This window comes from Elaeis guineensis, chromosome 1 (genome assembly GCF_000442705.2).
Source record: "Elaeis guineensis isolate ETL-2024a chromosome 1, EG11, whole genome shotgun sequence".
In the NCBI taxonomy this organism is placed as follows: Eukaryota; Viridiplantae; Streptophyta; class Magnoliopsida; order Arecales; family Arecaceae; genus Elaeis; species Elaeis guineensis.
Window position 1 is genome coordinate 145,263,171 of NC_025993.2, and position 18,057 is coordinate 145,281,227.

The following is an 18,057-nucleotide window of genomic DNA, read 5'->3' on the forward strand; positions in this document are numbered from 1 at the left end:
AGTATAGATGCCTCTCCCCTGCAAGCCATTTGTCAAGTTATCCACAAAATTCAAAGATTCCCCCACCTATTTGATTGGACGTTCCATTTGTTTTGTCAACTAATAATGGAAAGAATTGATTATTTACAAAGACTTTTACCACAAAATTCAAAGTTCCGCCGCTTTATTTGGCCGGATGTTCCATTTCTTTTGTCAGCCAGCAAGGGGAAAAATTCTAGGTGCTAAGACTCGAACTAAGGGTACACGATCCCAAATCCTCTCATCTTTAACGCCTAGGCAACCCTTTGACACGATGTTTTTTTCTCGTTTTCTATAACAGCACCTGATATAATGTTATATTTACTTAAAGTTCATCTACAGTATTTCAAAAAATTCTTTTCATTTTTTGAGAGCTCCAATACTTTATGTTCATCGAGATCAACTTCGATGGTAGTATCAAAGAGAATAGAAGTGACTCAAGATACGTCATATGGGATCAAAAATCGAGGTTGCTTGCTGCGGGGGGCTCATCATTATTTGAGCCGTCCGTCTCTGACGCTGAGCTTCATACTGTATGGGCTAATGTGCTATGTGCGAGCCGATAGGATCATCATTAAGGGAGACTCCATAGCGATCATCGGCTGGATTAGGGGAGAGCCAAGTACCACGAGGCTCACCCACTCCTTGGAGACATCTGGAGGGCACTTGGTCAGTACACTGTGACATCTACTCAGTATGTGTTCTAGAAGGCCAACAGTGCAGTAGACTAGGTGGCTTCTTTCGTTGCTGACCATTCCAGCGATTGGAGTTGGTGTCCTGGTGATGTTTGCCTTTGGGGTTGGAGGATGTATTCTTTTTTGACTTCTTGAACTGTACTCACACCAGAGCTATATGATCACCCCAACCAAAAAAAAAAAAAAAAAAAAAAAAGACCATCTTGCTTCTTTCTTTTATATTTATAGCACCTATTTACATTTTTTATTTTATGGAGAATATGGCCATTTCAAATATCTTATAGTATTTAATATTTTAATACAAATATGGTTGGACTATGGATCCAATTCCTTGGTCAACTTGTCCCCTCTGCAAATATAATATTTACGAGTAATTCTTTGAGCATCGTGTGTGGTGCAATAAAATTAATGTGGAGTGCACCATCTAATTACATTAGAGCATATAGCATATTTAATGATGGAATAGATATTTAATATCACTCAATTTTTTCTTTCTCTAATTTTTTATGACAAAAATATCCTTCTTTCCATAGAATAAAGAAAAAATAGTATTATTACTTTCTGATGTCTTGCAGAATTTTTTATAGATATATATGACATCTTGAATAATATATATAACTTCCTATGTCTTTATGATATCTTAAACAATATATATGACTTTCTGATATTTCGTATGACTTCTTATGAATGTATATGACATTCTGATTAATATATGACTTTTTGTAAATATATATAATATCTTAAATAATATATATGACTTTCTAATACTTTATATAACTCTATATGATATATGATATCCTGAATAATATATATGACTTTTTGTGAATAGATATGATATCCTGAACAATATATATGGCTTTCTAATATCTTATATAACTTCCTGTGAATATATATGATATCATAAACAATATATATGACTTTCGATGTCTTTATATAATATCATATTGGTTATTATAATCAATAAAAAGTTATATAAAATATCTGAAAATCATATATATTGTTCAGGATATCATATACATTAACAAGAAGTTATATATGAAAGAATAGTACCCTACAAGTCAATCGCATGAATGATACGATGGGACTATAATCTTTCTATTCATTTGCATGATATTCATTATTTTATATTTATGAGGTATTGTGTTTCATCATCTGCTGTATCATATTATGTTTTAATTATGATTATGACGAACTCCATAAATTAAGATAATGATTTTAAGACCATAATGAGATCATGTCAGTGAAATCTAAAACTTTAATAGCTCCGGTCGAAAATATTTTCAGTCGTAGGATCATCGAGTTAGGAATCGATGATGTCGATAAAATTGGTACATCCTATGTATGCTCGATGGAGAGGATGATTGATCTTACAATCACTTATGTGATGATACTAATATAAAGATGTAGGTACTCATTAGAGAATGAGTTTACTGAACTGATCCACAGAGAGAATATCTGATGGAGCCTTATCAGTATGTCAAAAGATAGTTCTCTAATGGGAGTGGTGCAAGTGATCTTTAGATCTGAGATCACCATAATATCTTTTATATGTGGATCCATACTTTGATTCATATCCTAACATGATTCTTCAAGATATATGTGGGATATTCTGGATTTGGTGAAGTGTGCATAAAGGTTCTGAGTGATCAACAAGGAATCAGTCATTCCTTATAAGAGGAGAGAATATCTTATATGGTCTCATAGGATGATGACTCAGAGAGTCTCTGGCCAGAGTAGAGATGAACAATAGAAAAAATTTCTATTGGTTCATCAATCGAGTCATCATCATTAGATCGAGATATATATAAATAAGTATTTGGGCTTGACATATTTTCATATCCATAACTCATCTAGGATGTTATATGATTGAAGGATTGAATTATATGATAACTTACCATAGAAGAATATTTTTAGTATTTTTATCAAATTTCATATCTTCTGAATAGTCATGGCATGTTGCTAGACATCAATCTTGACTTGTGGACTCACAGAAATTAAAAAAATTTAATTTAAAAATTAATTAAAAAGTGTTGATACGTTTGGGCTAATCTAATCGAATTAATTTAGATCATGAGCCTGAGTCCATTGCTGGCTAGATATGGAATCTAATGGGTCACACACATTACAGTCCACTATTCAAAAGATTGTTTAGCATAAAAAATTAGAGGATCACTCCCAAATCATACAGAGAGACAGAGGCCTTTAGCAGACAAAAAGCGAAATTAGGAATCCACTATTCCAACAACCAAAGGTAGATATGAGGGGACTACTCCCAAATTATACAGAGAAAGAACCATTCCTGAATAAAATACAGGATCCTACAAACAAACATGCATTTTTAAATCAAGTTTTTAAATCCGTACCTCCCAACTTGCTATATAACTTTCGATCAACGATGGTGGGATTCTAAAAGGGAACAGATAGGTCTTCCCTTTTATCAACGAAGAGAAAAGCTTGTTGGATAAAGATGAGGTTGGCACCGTAGTGAACAAGCAAACTTCGAACACAGAGAAGATGGGGATCTAGGGTTTTGGATGGAGGTCATACAAAGCGAGGCAATCCGAATCACAAATAAACCTTTTCATTAATATTAGAAGCCACGTCAGCACCTTCTGACCACGTCAGCAAGTTTCACGCCACGTCAAAGCTCATTAGCGTGCACGTGGGGTCACGTGACAAACCGAACAAACAATGTTGAGCTTCGTTGGCCCATTTTCCTAAAATTGATCGATTTAGCCATTTTATTGACCAAATTGACAAGTTTGAAACTTTATTCACTCGATTGCTAGTATACTCAAACTTTATTGTACAAAAATATATTTTTTCCTATTAGTTATAACCTAAATTTGAATCGATCCGAACTCAGACCCGAACTGGATCCATTTTTCATAGATCGGGATCGAATTATATATAGACCCGATCCGATCCGAATAATCTATTGGGTCAAAAAATTTGATCATCAACCCGATCCGATCCAACCCGATCTTCTATTGGACTAGGTTTGAGTCTAATATTCAAATCTGATCAAGGAACCGAATCGGATTAGGGTCACTCATGATCCGACTAGATCCGACCCGACCCACTAGCACCCTTGTTTATGAATATCACTTGCCTAAATGATCAAAGATTTGACATGACTAGGATTACGAGGATAGACTTTTTTTGAATTATGAATAAATTTGGTTATATAAAATCATAATCTTTTTTTTTTTTTTGCTCGATTATATAAATAATGTATTTATTGGATAAGATTACTTTCAATTAAGTACACTAAGAAGCTTATGTGCTTTAAATTGAACAAAATTGCTAGCATGTAATATCCACAGTCCAAATTCAAACCACGGTTTCAGTCCAATTGGACCAAAGCTGGTTGGATTGGGCTCGACACAAAGGGGCAAGGCGTTTCAAATTTGACGAAGTAGGAGGCACTAGCACCTCCTTATCTTCTTTGAGCCATGAGTCAAATTCTTGCCTCATATCACCATACCATGCTGCTCCTTCAACGATCCGTCCGTGCATAGTGCCCTGGAAGTCGGGAGCTAGCAACCAACCACCACTCCATCAGTGCCTCATTTTCCTCCGAGTTGTGCCCTAATGCCCCGTTATCTCCACAATTAACTTGTGCCCTAGCTTTTGCGGTCCGCTCTCCTTGGGGATGGCATGATCGAAGGGAAGCCGATGGCCAGTGACCACCCTTCACGCTGACTAGTTGGGAAGGGGCCACCGGTGCCCTAGTGCACCATTGTCTCCACCATCCACTTGTGCCTTAGCTTCTACCGTGCCCCATCCCCAGTGACAACATGACCAGAGAGAAGTCGACAGCTAGTGATCATCTTTCACTCCATCCGGGTTTTCAAGTGACCTCCAATTCTCAAGTTCCCAGATCCACTCTCACCCTCCGGGCATTTTCCATTCTCCACCGCCAACCATGGTACAATTAATTTGGTTCGAGTCAAGAAATTGGGTTTTTTGGTCTATTTGTTTTATAATACATTTTTACTTTGTGTCTAAATGAAGGAATAGCTACATTACAATTCCTACAACATGCAGTCAACAAAGGAAAATAGAATATGCGATCATATATCAGCGAGATCTTCTGTTAGAATCATTACATGTACATGCTTTATGTATAAGTTTATACGTGATTGCTACTATAATTGACCCACGCTTTAATCATTTTCAGCATATATAGTTCATATGCATGTGGATTTATATGATGGGCGCATGTGGGCATTTATTTTACAATGATGTGTTTCAAAAAGAAGCAGTGTTGCAGATATCTAATTGATTATAGTAACCTTGTTATTATGAGTACTACAGTGCATAAAATAATAATCCAGAGACATAGTCCTTACTGTTCTTGTCATGGCACCATAAGAAACTCATTTTCCCTTTTTGCTACATTATGTGGATGCATATGGCATGATTTCCTAGCATTATCCTTTGTTTTTCTATGTTGTATTGTTTAGCTAATGGGAAATCTAAAGGGATACTTGGATTATCACTATGGTGACGGATGCAACAAATGAGGATGCAATAAATGGTTTGCTTCATTACCGTGTATTTAGATAAGCACCTCCTGTTGTATATATGTTTTTTCAAAGTTGGGCCAATATTTTGAAGCTGTTGTATATATGTTGAAGCTCAGCCTGTTGTCATCACCGCATAGAGATTTTGAATTTGCCAATATTTTCATCAAGTGCTATGTGATATGTAATATTGTTGCATTCTATCAAGCACATACATCAGGAAGATTCAGACAAATATATATATTTACTAAAATCTTTTGGCAAGGACCATTAACAAATTAATGCTTTACCTATATATCAGTACTATTGGGGCTTTACTTTTCGAGCATCGGATCAGGGTTGCTGGTAGAGTGATGACCAACAACGGTAACGCCAGACCTTATCATCTGCTTCATCTCCTATGCGGCATCTGCGCTTTGATGCAATTGAAAGATGGCAAAAGCTAACAACAAATAATTGATAGTTTATATTAAGGAAAATGAACTTTAACCAATGGAAGAAAACTGCTAGATCTCCATTCATGAATTCAATCAAATTTTTCAGTCCCAGGCCCGTACCAATTTTGCTAAGATCTCTCATACAGAAGGCAACACCCAGCAAGAAGAAAAGAAGCAGGTTTGTTCACAAAAATACAAGACTAGCAATAATTAAATGTACAGGATTCAGCTTCGCATACCTTGTAGCAAAGATGTTGTCGTAGAATACATAGAGAGAATTTATATATGTAATTAAAAGCAGAGTTGCCTACTTAAAAGCATACCAATTTACTAATTAAAACCAGCGACACTAACATCCGCGGAATTTATATATAATGCAATGACAATAGTAACAGCAGGAACGTCATAAAGCTCATAGCTACAGCATCGCATTCTCAGAAAAAAAATTAGAAATATTTAACAAGGTGTATTTGTTTACTTAAAATAGACATAGGCAAGGCAAAAATACATCGTATCCGTATGTTTTAACACAAAGAAATTTCATAAATTTCTTGTGAATTGGTCATGAATAAATTACAGAATCCATGTAGAATTCGAAAATTATTTAAAAATTCTGGATAGATTAGCTTACGGATAATAAATCAGCAAATTAGTTGGCTAAGAGGAAAGATGAGAATAATTCAAGAATTTCAGAGAATAATATGACTGCACGTGCAAATTATAAAAGCCATGACATAAGTAGTTTCATCAAGATAGAAGTAGTTTGCTTGAATCAAACAAGTAATCAATAGATACATCAAAAGTATTAATATGCACTTACTTCTGATAAATCTGATGAAAAAATATGATGAAAACTACGGATACTAGAGGGCCATTGAAACTAACCATGATGTTTGTGGTTGTATTTGTATTACTTATGATCGGATTTGTATAATTTAGACTGTTAAACTTAGCGAGGATTAGAAGAAAGCAGCATGTAAAAATTTATATGGGTATGTATTTGATCCCGCATCAACGGTATATTAAAGGGATTTTACATGTTTATGTAGGATCAAAAAAAATTAAATAATATTTTTCGCTTTAAATTTTTTTGGATGAAATCGGGTCCCGACATGTTTCTTTCCATCGGGAGCGCCAATACCCTATGGATTATGGGCACGTTTCGTGTATCAGCTCACCAATACTCTATTAAGAATGGATTTCCATTCTCTGAGTGGAGAATGGAAAAGTCTCAGTCTTTTTTTCAAAAAAATATTTTTTAAGGAAACTGCGAACGGTGAAGGGAACTTGTAATCTTATGCTCCGACGGAGAAGCGAGCCCGGCGGCGGACGAGGGAGGTCAGCTCCGGATGTTTCTCACCAACACCGCCGAATTCACGATCGTCCACTCCCATCCCTTCCTCTCCTTCTTTCTTTCCCTCTTCTGGAGACCCCCCTTGCCCTCACCTCGAGAAACATCATCACCAAGAGAAGGATCCGTGGTACTTGGAAGTCCCTCCGTCGAGCACTTCCGATGCCGATGATGTTGAAACGGAACCCTCTTCGTGCTTCGCGGACGAGAACCGGCCGGCGGCGGAGGCGAAACAAATCTTGGCGACTTCTCTGCCATTAGGGATCCAGAGCAATGCTGTCGGAACGGAGAGGAAGCGGGTTGTGAGGCTGTTCGGTTAAAATGGGGTCGAGGACCAGCAGCCATGGTCCAGGAAGCAGAGACCTGGCACTCCATTGATAAATGCAGGTGATCGGGTGAGTTTGAGTAATAATTGTACTCCAAAGCCGCCATCTTTGAAGAGAATTGTAGATCACGGGAGCAAATTGCCTGGGCTTGTCTCCCCGGCTCGAGTGAGTCCTTTCACTTGGGAGGAAGAAAGCAGTAGTGGGTCGGTCAAAACAACGTCCGAGAGTTCCTCTACTGATCCCTCTGAAGCCGAATTGCGTTGTGTGAGTGGCCAGGGTGAGTTACCCTCCACTTCTGGTTCAGAATAATTCAATAATACAGGCAGGGTCAGAACACCTGCTGAACAAGTGAGTGAAGCAGTTGCCAGACAATGGGGACTCGGGCAGGCACGATACGATCGAGGATTCTTGTCGAAAGATGTCATCCTCTTTCTGCCACCACTTAATGAATTTGGTTCTGTCAAATTGTCAACAGCCTCCCTTCAGTCCAACTAAGTCTGCGAATAGACCTCTTGTTGCTTTAGAATCTCAAGTTAGCATGGCAAGGTCAGTGTCCCTTGGTCTGCCTCCCAACCAACAAGCACAAAGCGATGGATGGACTTGAAGAAGGTAAAAAAGGCATGGAACTGTCAATAAGATATTCATGCCCTGCGCCTACTCAGTACGGTTATCTTCAGTGGAGATTCATCAATGCAAAAGCCAAGGCAGCAGAGGTTAGTTAATTTCTACCAATCCCAAGGTAATTTGTTTGCAATAAACCTCTTGAAGATTGTGCACTAGTACGTGCGAGATCTGTAGGTATATCTTCATGGGAACATTGGTGAAGGAACATAAAGGTGTGATACCGTTGGATACCTTGTTTGATTTTGTGGTCTGATTTTAAATTTATTCACAAGAAAACAGTAATATAGATTAATGATGGTGCTAAAAATGCCATTATGCTGTATATTGTTTAACTGTCAGAATAACAATTCAGTATTGTAGTTCCTTTACCAAAGAAAAACTGTGTTTCCAGGATATTTTTTTGTCTTTGTTTTTAGTGGTCTAGAACTTTACCTGACTGGCAAGTTCAGAAAAGAAACTTTATTTGATAATTCCTTAGACTTTATGTTTTTCCTCTTGTGATTTATTTCTTGCTTTCTTTCTTTCTTTGTGTCATTATGGATTGAACTAACCAACTTGTTTTTTGCAGAAATCACTTTATGGCCCTGAAATTAAGTCATCAGAACTGCGAGATTCTGTTGCAATGGAGAGGATTGAACTTGAACAGGTTAAAGGAGGAAGGAAGTTGCAAGCCATTGTTGAAGATCAAGTAAGGACAAATAATTTATCGATTAACTTTTGGCATACCTTGCATTTTAGTGTTGCTCTATGTGATTTCTAGGAATTCTTGATGGCATTTGACACCTAGGGGAGATAATAAAAAATGTAGTGTTTCTTTTTCATCATCATTGTGTTCAACATGTTGGATGACATAGAGGAAGACCATTCAGCATATAGTCATGTTCAGCCAGATAGCATCAGGCTATTTTTGTGTAATTGAAATTATCAAATATGGTTTACTATATCAGATCAAATATCTGATCAAATAATAAGTTGGTAGGTGAGGTTATCCCCCCACTTTTTATTTAATAACTCAACTCATCATGTGAGTTGTAAAGTTAATGTCTCTTCTTTTTTCTCGGGCTTAATGTCTTCAGTTGACCAGCCAAAAGATTACAGTGATAAAATGATTCAGAGCCCTCGGTTAGTAGAGATCACAGTGTCAACATCTAGGAATGTCTTTTAACAGTACCTTTGAAGGCTTTGGCCTTGTAATTATAAAGGATATATCTAGAATTGATTTTAAAATTACATGAGATGTTCCTCGTTAGTACCTGTGAGATGATTCTACCTTTAAGTGTTAACGCCTCTAACCTGTCAGGGATGGTAGTTCTTGTTTCCCAAGGTTATCAGCTTTATGTCCTCTTTGTTTTGATTTTCCGCCTAAAATCTGGATGAAAAAGAGGACATCTTAATGCATGTTTGTTGTAGTAACATCCCCAAAATCTGTGGGGCTTAGATGTCCTGTTTGCTTTTGCTGTCCTCTCCTAATAGGAGATTAATAGCAATTTTATACATCTTCTAATCACCATTCCCTTTCCGAGGAAGCACTTTCCTTTGTGACCACACCAACAAGTTTTACTTCATCTTTTTAACAAATGGTAGTCTTGGAATTATGAGAACTATTTAAGAAAGTGAAAAAGAAGAGGAACTATCTTGAAAGTTAATGAGAAGCTAAATTATTTCTGTGCTTCCTCATTTTTTTGATCTTCTTATGACATCTTTGGGGAAAAAAGCTTGTATAGTTGTAGCATTTTATCAGACAATCAGATGAACTACATGCTGAGTGGGCATTATTTTATGATTTCATGCACAAGCCAGTGAATATGCATTTGATATGATTTCATGTTCCATACCATTTTCAGTTATAATTTTACTTTCTCATTTCTTTTTCCTTCTACGGTATTCCTTTATTGGGTGTTCCCTTTTTTCCATTTTCTTTGGCAATCATATATTGCTATATTGATTGGTCCTTAATATCCAACATAGAAATAGTTTTGGGGGGGGGGCACTTCGGTTGCTGTTTCCTGAAGATTGGGTGAGATTTCCAGCTTGCAAGTAGATTAGTTACCCAAAGTGATGAAGCTACAAGAGCTGGTGGAATGGCAAGGTCTAGATTGCAAGTTCCACATAAACCATTTTCTTCATTGAATACTTTGTATTTTCAAGTGAATAAAATGTAACTCTTCAGTCCTACATATTTTTAACCAGTTGATGTAAAACAAGGTTTAGTTTAGGAAAAGGCAAAGAACAAGTTGGTGGCTCCTCCATGGCTTCACCATAAAATCTGATAAGCTCATTTATTTTTCTTTTACCGTTTTGATGCCATATTTGGATCAATGGACTGCTGTTGAAGAAGATCATTCAAGTTCTTTTTCAGGGGCGCTAAAGGCTTTGCAGGATGCTTCAGTTTGACTTCCAGTCGTTTGGGATGTGAAGGTGATTGTCCATAGGCTGTCTTCATTTTCTACTTCCTGTCATTTGTTTCTGTTTTTACTCAACTCTCATTGTAAACTATGCATTGTCAATGTGCAGGCAGATATCAGTGAGCTTGATGAAGTTCTGAAATCTGCACTGGAAGTGCTGGAGGAGTCATCTACTTGTGTCAGGAGGTTTCTACCAGAGGTTTGCATGAGAAAATTTTATTTTGAACCAAATTTATTTCAAATTAATAGGCATATAGGAGAGCGATTTGGATGTTTTTGTTAAGTTAAGATGCAATCTTCAAGCAGTAACTTGGTCATGGATCCTTGGGGAGAATTTTGTGGTTTATGCATATGAAAATGTTACAGATTAGGAATGCATAAATCATGCCAGTCAGGACACGTATATTAGATTAGAAACTCTGAGTAGCTTTTGATCATTTTAGCTTCAAGTTTCGGGACTAAGGCAAATGATGTTTTTCAAGCCCTTGATTTTGGAAAGAATCATGCCTTTATAAGTCTATCGTCCTTGTTTTCTGTGTGCATTTATGCATTCAGAGTGTGTATAGACTCTTTAATGTAGGTGGAAGAGGTGGAAAATGTAATCTCAGACCTTGCAAGCATGGTGAGTGGAGAGAGCATTATTTGAAGAGTGCAGAGATCTCATATCCATGGCACATGAGTTGCAGGTGTGCCTCCATAATATCTTTGCTTAAGCTAGTGCTCACTTGTGAAGCATCCATATGGTTTTCTCTCTCTGTTTCTTAATGCACTTTCTAAGGCAAGCATCAGTTCTTGTCCCACATGCCTGTATGTACATGTATTATGTTGTTTGCAATCTTAAACTAGCAAATGTCTGTAGAGGTTTATGATTGTTTCTTCCCTCTAATGGACTGACCAATTAATGTTGCTGGTGCATTAGTAACAAAATTAAGAAAATTAATGGAATCAACAAATTCCTGTTTGTTGTTATTCAGGTGAAAGAGTGCAGCTTAAGAAGCCAACTAATTCAACAGAAGCAGAACTGTGTAAAGTGAAGCAAGACAGGTGTTGATACTTGATAGCATTACAGAAAACTGCTTTTTCGCAATCACATTTCTTCCTGGTGTCCATGATATGCACGGCATACACCATAGTAAGAAGACAATGTTTTAGGATCCATTATACATTTCTCATATAAATAAGAAAAACCAAAATAAAAATGATGCATTTATTAGATTATAGATTATCTACAAAGGGGCAATTAGATGAAGGGGTAGAGGGAGTTCAAGTTTCTTCAATTTTGTTCTGTTCATTTCCTTTCATAAAGTTAGTGTAGCTCCTTCCCTGCCATTTTTCTTTTTTTCCTTCTTTTGGTTGTCGTGTGCTTCTATTTCATGTAGTTCAGTGGTATGATAGGAGTGGAATGGATGGAGATGCAGAGTCTTTAATGATGGAGATGGCTCTCCACATTATCTAGCTGCATGGGATTCCTTCCCTCCCCCCCCCCCCCTCTCCAAAAAAAAGTCCATTTCATAATTAATTTTACAAGAAAAATCAGATCATCATCATCGCAATCCCATCCATATTTAGTCTCTTGGACCCAAATAAAAAGGATCACTTCATAATTGATTTTACAAGAAAAATCAGATCATCATCATCATCGCAATCCCATCCATATTTAGTCTCTCTTGGACTAAATTGCCTCTCATATACTAATAGTATATTTTCTTGATACGGTGGCCGAAATATATATGGTGCTAAAAATCATGCCTAGCTTGATGCAATGAGCTTGACGAGGCATCGGAGGCTATAAAGAGCAGATGTATGGAGGGAAAGTTGAGGTAGGTCTCATTGGTAAGTATAACATTCTATGCTATAGCTAAGAGGTTGATGTAGTTGAAGATGAGGGACAGTTGGTGAGATGGTTGCAAAGGAGAGTGGTGGCATTCATGAAGAAACCAAAGTGACGGGAGTGGGGAAGGGGGAGGCAAGTGGCGTTCTCAAAGCTTGGGGGAAGCTTGACTTCAATAGAGGGAAAGGGTAGGTAGTGGATAGAGTGATGGATCGGGATGGAGAGGAGGAGACTTTTTACTAGTGAGCTTTCACATTTTACTAGTGAGCTAATTTTTTCCAAATTTGTAGGCCAGTCCCCAGTTCCAAAGGAATATGGCACATTTTAAAGGTCGGCACCTTGATATTTTGTTTACTTATTTATTTGTATGTTTGTTTGTATTTATATACCACCGAATTTTGTCTATGATCTACGGTTAGATATGTTTGGTATTATTTATACTGATTTAATTTACTTAACAGCTACATTGGAAGTTCTCGCTCTTATTGAATTCTATGAAGATGTCATAATGGATGAACTTGGGTGAGCTAAAAATTACAGTGTCGAGAAAGAATGATCCTGACTTACTGTGGCCGGCAAAGTCTTCTTCAGAAATTTCTATAGAGTGTTAATCATTAAATTAAGATCACATCAATTCTTAAACAAATCATAGGCCATGGCTATCAAGTTATGTCCGTATTGTGCTTGTAATTGCATGTATAAACTGATTCATTGGTTTTTGAAAACGTATGTGACTAAATGATGAAATTGCATATTTGCTTCTGTTTTTTTCCCTACGTTATAACACAGAATCATGAAAAGGAGCTTCACAGGAGCTGGTTGCTGTGTTCCCTAGCTGTTTATCGGGAATGTGGGTAGCAAAAAAGTGTGGACAATAGTACACTCTGCTACTTTTTTAGATGGAAACCACAAACAATTTCTAGTAGTAAAACTAGCAAGCACGTGAGCTGCAGCATTTGGTGACGGTTGACAGCAAATTTTTATCCTGTTTACATGAGAAATGAGGTTATTCTGGTCCTTAATTTGATGATTCAATGGTTCTTGGTGGTGGCCAAAGTGCAATATTTTTTGCACTGGCGATCTGCTTATGCATATTTTTTGCAATCGAGAAAGGTATTTTCGTGTGAGTTGCTCTCCATGCTACAAAGCCTTTCAATCGAGAAAGGTATTTTCGAGAAAGGTTTGCAAGTTGTGGACGGCACATTTGCAATACGCTGAGATGATACCACTCTACCGACCCTGGTTTCTGACATTGGCAATAGATCCCTTTTTCTGCAGTAGTTTCTATTATCCAAAACCTGATTCTTGAGTATCTCAAAAGATCAAGATCCACCTCATTGGTTAATCAGAAGTTAACTAAAAGAGAAATTGATTGCAGGATAATAATTACCTTTCTACAAGATTTGTGCATTGTGAAATTGATTGCAAGAACATGCATTTGCAGTTGAATACAATGACATCTGAAATTTTAATCTCTCACCAGCAATCGGATGGATCAGCCCCCTTTTCATTAAAAAAATGAAAAGGCATCCTGAATTTTTAATAGGTTGTTTCATTAAACATGGAAGAGAAGCAATCTCATAGCATACAAAAGACAACTGTTTCATTGCATAAAATAGTTTGTTCTTCGTTAAAGTTTCAAAGCTTCGAGCAGAAAAGGGAACAATGTTATTCAACAAAAATCACAGACCATCTTCCATAAATAAATAAATAAATAAATAAATAAAATCACAGACCATCAACAGAATACATGAGCATTGGCAGGGTGCATGTGCTGCTATCAAGAAAATCCCATGAATACTATCTCACAACAAATCAAGAAATCAAAAACTAAAACTCAAGATGCTGAAACAAGAGGGCCGCCACCAAATACAGTCACACAAAGAAATTATCCCAGCATTAGAAACTGAGTCAGTTATCAATTTATGATGATGGAGGGAACATGGCGTATTGCATCCCAGTCCTCGCCATCATTTTCCCAAACTCTATCACGAAATGCAGCCGGCATTTTAACCCCCATCATCTCCTCAAGGGTAGTGACATATCTTAGTCCTTGTGGAAGCATCTTCAGTTTCTCACATCTATAAATCTCCAAGCGGTTGAGAGTAGGCACCGCCCCCTTCTCCACCCTCCAATCTTCAAGTCCCGTCAGACCGTAGAGCTCCAAATGTTGCAGCTGCATGAAGCCGCCGGCAGAGCAAACCATCTCTTTCCCTGTATATGCTCCAAACGACAATCTAAGAACTCTAAGGTTTGGCAGCTTCTCCAGAGTTGCCATTGGGTCCACTTCTAGCTCAGAACCATGTAACAGGAGATTGGTGAGGCTCTGAGGGAATTCATTGCTGTTGGGTAATTGTTGCCCCTTTGACAAACGTCCATATAGACGCAAAACATGAAGGTGCTCATGTCCTGATAAGGCGGGAATGATGTCCGTGGGGATTGGACCTCCTTTAAGCGTGAATGAAACTAGAGAACTCAGCTTCTTGATTGAATTCGACAGCATCATTTCATCTGAATCTGAAACTTCCTGTATCTCGAGCTTCTGAAGGTTGGTCAGTTGTGGCAGTTGCTCCTCAATCCATAATCCACCGCGTACTCCCTTCAAGGTCTGCAGCTTCTTTGCAGCACAGATCTTTCGTGGGATCGGGATCGGATGCTTCCGGCTAAAGAATACATGCCTTAATGAGCGAATCTTCCAAAATGCATCTGGCAAAGAATGGACATCAGTCCAACTTACATCAAGAGTTTGTAGATAGTAAAGATCTCCTATGCATGGTGGAATCTCTGACACCATGGTCGATCTCAGGCCCAAATATCTCAAATGGATTAAGCTTTTGATTTCCTCGGGCAGCTCCCGAAGTGGCGCCCCTTCCAGATCAATCACTCTCAGCAACTGCAGATTGTGTAGCCTCAGCATTACATGATCATCGCTTTTATACACATCGAAGCCTAAGAGAGTGCGCAGGGATTTAGAAGAAGAATTAAGAGACTCCAGTACATCGGCACCGCAGTGGAATAAGGCCACACGGCGTGAAGCACTTGTGGCTGTCTGATCTTCAGTGCTATAAACGTCCAGAAATCGAGCCTCTTTTGCTTCCAATATGCACAATTCACGCAGGAGATCATGAACACGGAAGGTCTTAACACCCCCATCAGACCTCCTTTTCACAACTTGAACCATGCACCTCTGGACCAACTCTTCCAAGTAATCTGCCGCTGTTTCTTCTAAGGTTTCCCTCTCTCTTGCCGGAATGAAGCCTTCTGCAGTCCATAACCTAATCAATTTACTAGCTCCGATGTCTGAGTCCTCAGGGAAACAACCGAGATAGAGAAAGCATGATTTCAGGTCATAAGGTAAGTCTTCATAGCTCAAAGCCAGTATGTCCAAGCATTGTTTGCCATCTTTGTCTATCTCCCATTTCAACCTCCTCTTCACATTTGACCATATAATAGAATTTTTTTCCTTTTTCGATAGCATGCTTCCAAGCACAACAAGCGCGAGAGGCAAACCACCACATTTTTTCACAAGTTCTCGACCCAACATCTCCAAGATTTTAGGGCAGCTCGTTTGAACATCTTGATTTGGAAAAACCTTCCTAAGAAAGAGCTCCCAGCTCTCCTGTTCGTCTAGAAACCTTAACTCATAGGGTGGGGTATCTGGATCAGCAGATTTTGCAACATCTATGAAGCGTGAAGTGAAAATGATTCTGCTTCCATTCTTGGCATCTGGAAAGGCTGGCACAACTTGTTTCCATACTTCTGCACTCCATATATCATCCATTACGATCAAATATCTTTTGTCTTTCAATAACTCATGCAGCTTTTCTTTCAACTGATCATCTTCTTCCCTCCTATCCGGTTCTTCCTTTGAAATTCCGGTAACTTGCCTCATGATGTTCTTCAAAATCTCCTTCACATTATAATCCTGAGAAACTGATATCCACACATATTTCTCAAAGTTTCTCTTGATTTCGCTGGCATTGTAAACCTTCTTAGCAAGTGTGGTCTTGCCCTGACCACCCATTCCGACTATCGAGATCACGCAACGCCGTGTATTTTTTGGATCGAGCAATTGCTTTTCTATCATCCTCGAAACCTACAATATGGGAATCATCAGGATGCGGTAATATCCGCCGCCGTGCTTGCACACTCTCGTCTGCATTGCTACTCCTTGCTCCCCCCCTTTCACCTATATTGTCGATGCCATATCGAGCTCTCCTACCCGAGATGTCGAGGATCCTTGCCTTTATCTCTGAAAGATCTAAGCCAATTCTGTAACAAGCTATTAATTCACCGAAGATAGAGGCGTACCTAATGACATGGCCCGTGAAGCCTCTCCGCCGCCTCCGTCTCTCAATCTTGAGCACAAATGTTTCAATGATGTCCTCAGCATCGTAAGCGACATCTCTGACATCTGTCACCCAATTCTTCACTCTCTGATCGTTCCCCTTCCGTTTCTGGTCAGCATCCTCCAGGAAGGATTGAATGCACCGCAATTCACCTTCTATCCACCGGACTTGACCGCGGACTCCATATAAGAATTGGGCTTGTTGGACTAGGAAGTCTCCGAGTTTTTGCACCACAGTAGAAACAACAGCCTCAGCCATTTCTGCTCTCAGTTCTCCTTCCCAAAGAAGACTCCGAGATTTTACGCTGAAAGCCAACTGTTAGTTTCTTTTTGCAAATTCAGGACAGACAAGTCTCATTCACTAGAGGTAATTGATATATATACTGCTGTCTGTGAACTCCAAAACCAGACCTCATTTTTGTCCAATGATTAATCTTGGCTAAGAGACATATTAAAGGGCAAATCTATTGAAACGAATGAGAAATAAATGCTCACTTAATAGAACTACCGAAGAAAATTTTGCCAGTTCCATCAAAAAGTTAAAGATAGACAATTTACTTGTCAAGGGATGTCTGAGAAACTCTAGAAGCACAAGTACTAAAAACATAAGTGAATTCGCGCTTTGGACTAAGAGTGTCCGTGCCCCTTGAATGGTTACATGGATTTATATATACTTTATAACTTCAATAATTTACTCCTTTTACAGAATAAAGAGGACAAACAATTACCTCCTTTTATGAAGTTGTCGCTGATGTTGGAGACCACTGGAAGATCAGCTCTTACATCTGCTTGCATCCCAAGTATTTGACATAACAGGATTTACATGGTCTCCGCCTCCAGTATGTATAGATATATCACGGATATGAGAAACCTCGTTCTACCTTATAAAGTAATGTACATCAATGGCTAATTAAGACATCATTTCCCCCCATTATATAGGAGAAAGCGCACCCCTTCTCTTCGCATCACCTCCTCCTTGTTCTAGGCTTTTTCCTAGGCCGGGCATTTTTTCGACGCCACCTTTTTCTCTCTCCAAGCAACCTAGTTTCTTGATTCGGAACTTCTGATTCGGGTAAAGTTTCCGTCCTCGATCTCTATTTTTTTTCTTTTTTTTTTTATTTTACTTTTACTTTTGCTTTTGTTTTTCATTTTTCTTTTCTTTTTCTTTATTTCCTTTTTTTCCCTATATTCGAGGCATTGCATTTAGTAATAGCAATTGTTGTGGAAGTGACCCGCCGACTGGATTGACCCCTCTTCTTGGGGCACATCTAAGGCAACTTGACAAAATCGCACCCGATGCAAGCCTAGGATCTTCACCCTGCACCCATTTCAAATCATCAATTTGATCGGTCACACAAGTGAAGCCCACGACGGATGTCCCTGACTAACAACCTTGATCCAAAAGTTGATGGATAAATTTTTCTCCAAATGAACGGCCAGAACGTAGTCCAACGATCTAGAGAATCAGGCCTAACAAACCTATAAACTTCGGC

At 38.4% G+C, this 18,057-nt stretch overlaps 2 pseudogenes; one reads left to right on the forward strand and one right to left on the reverse strand.

Moving 5' to 3' along the window:
* The first annotated feature begins 6,972 nt into the window (after positions 1 to 6,972).
* LOC105038970 (uncharacterized) lies at positions 6,973 to 11,874 on the forward strand (annotated as a pseudogene).
* A 2,000-nt stretch (positions 11,875 to 13,874) lies between these two features.
* LOC105039029 (putative disease resistance RPP13-like protein 3) lies at positions 13,875 to 17,489 on the reverse strand (annotated as a pseudogene).
* Between the last annotated feature and the right edge of the window lie 568 nt (positions 17,490 to 18,057).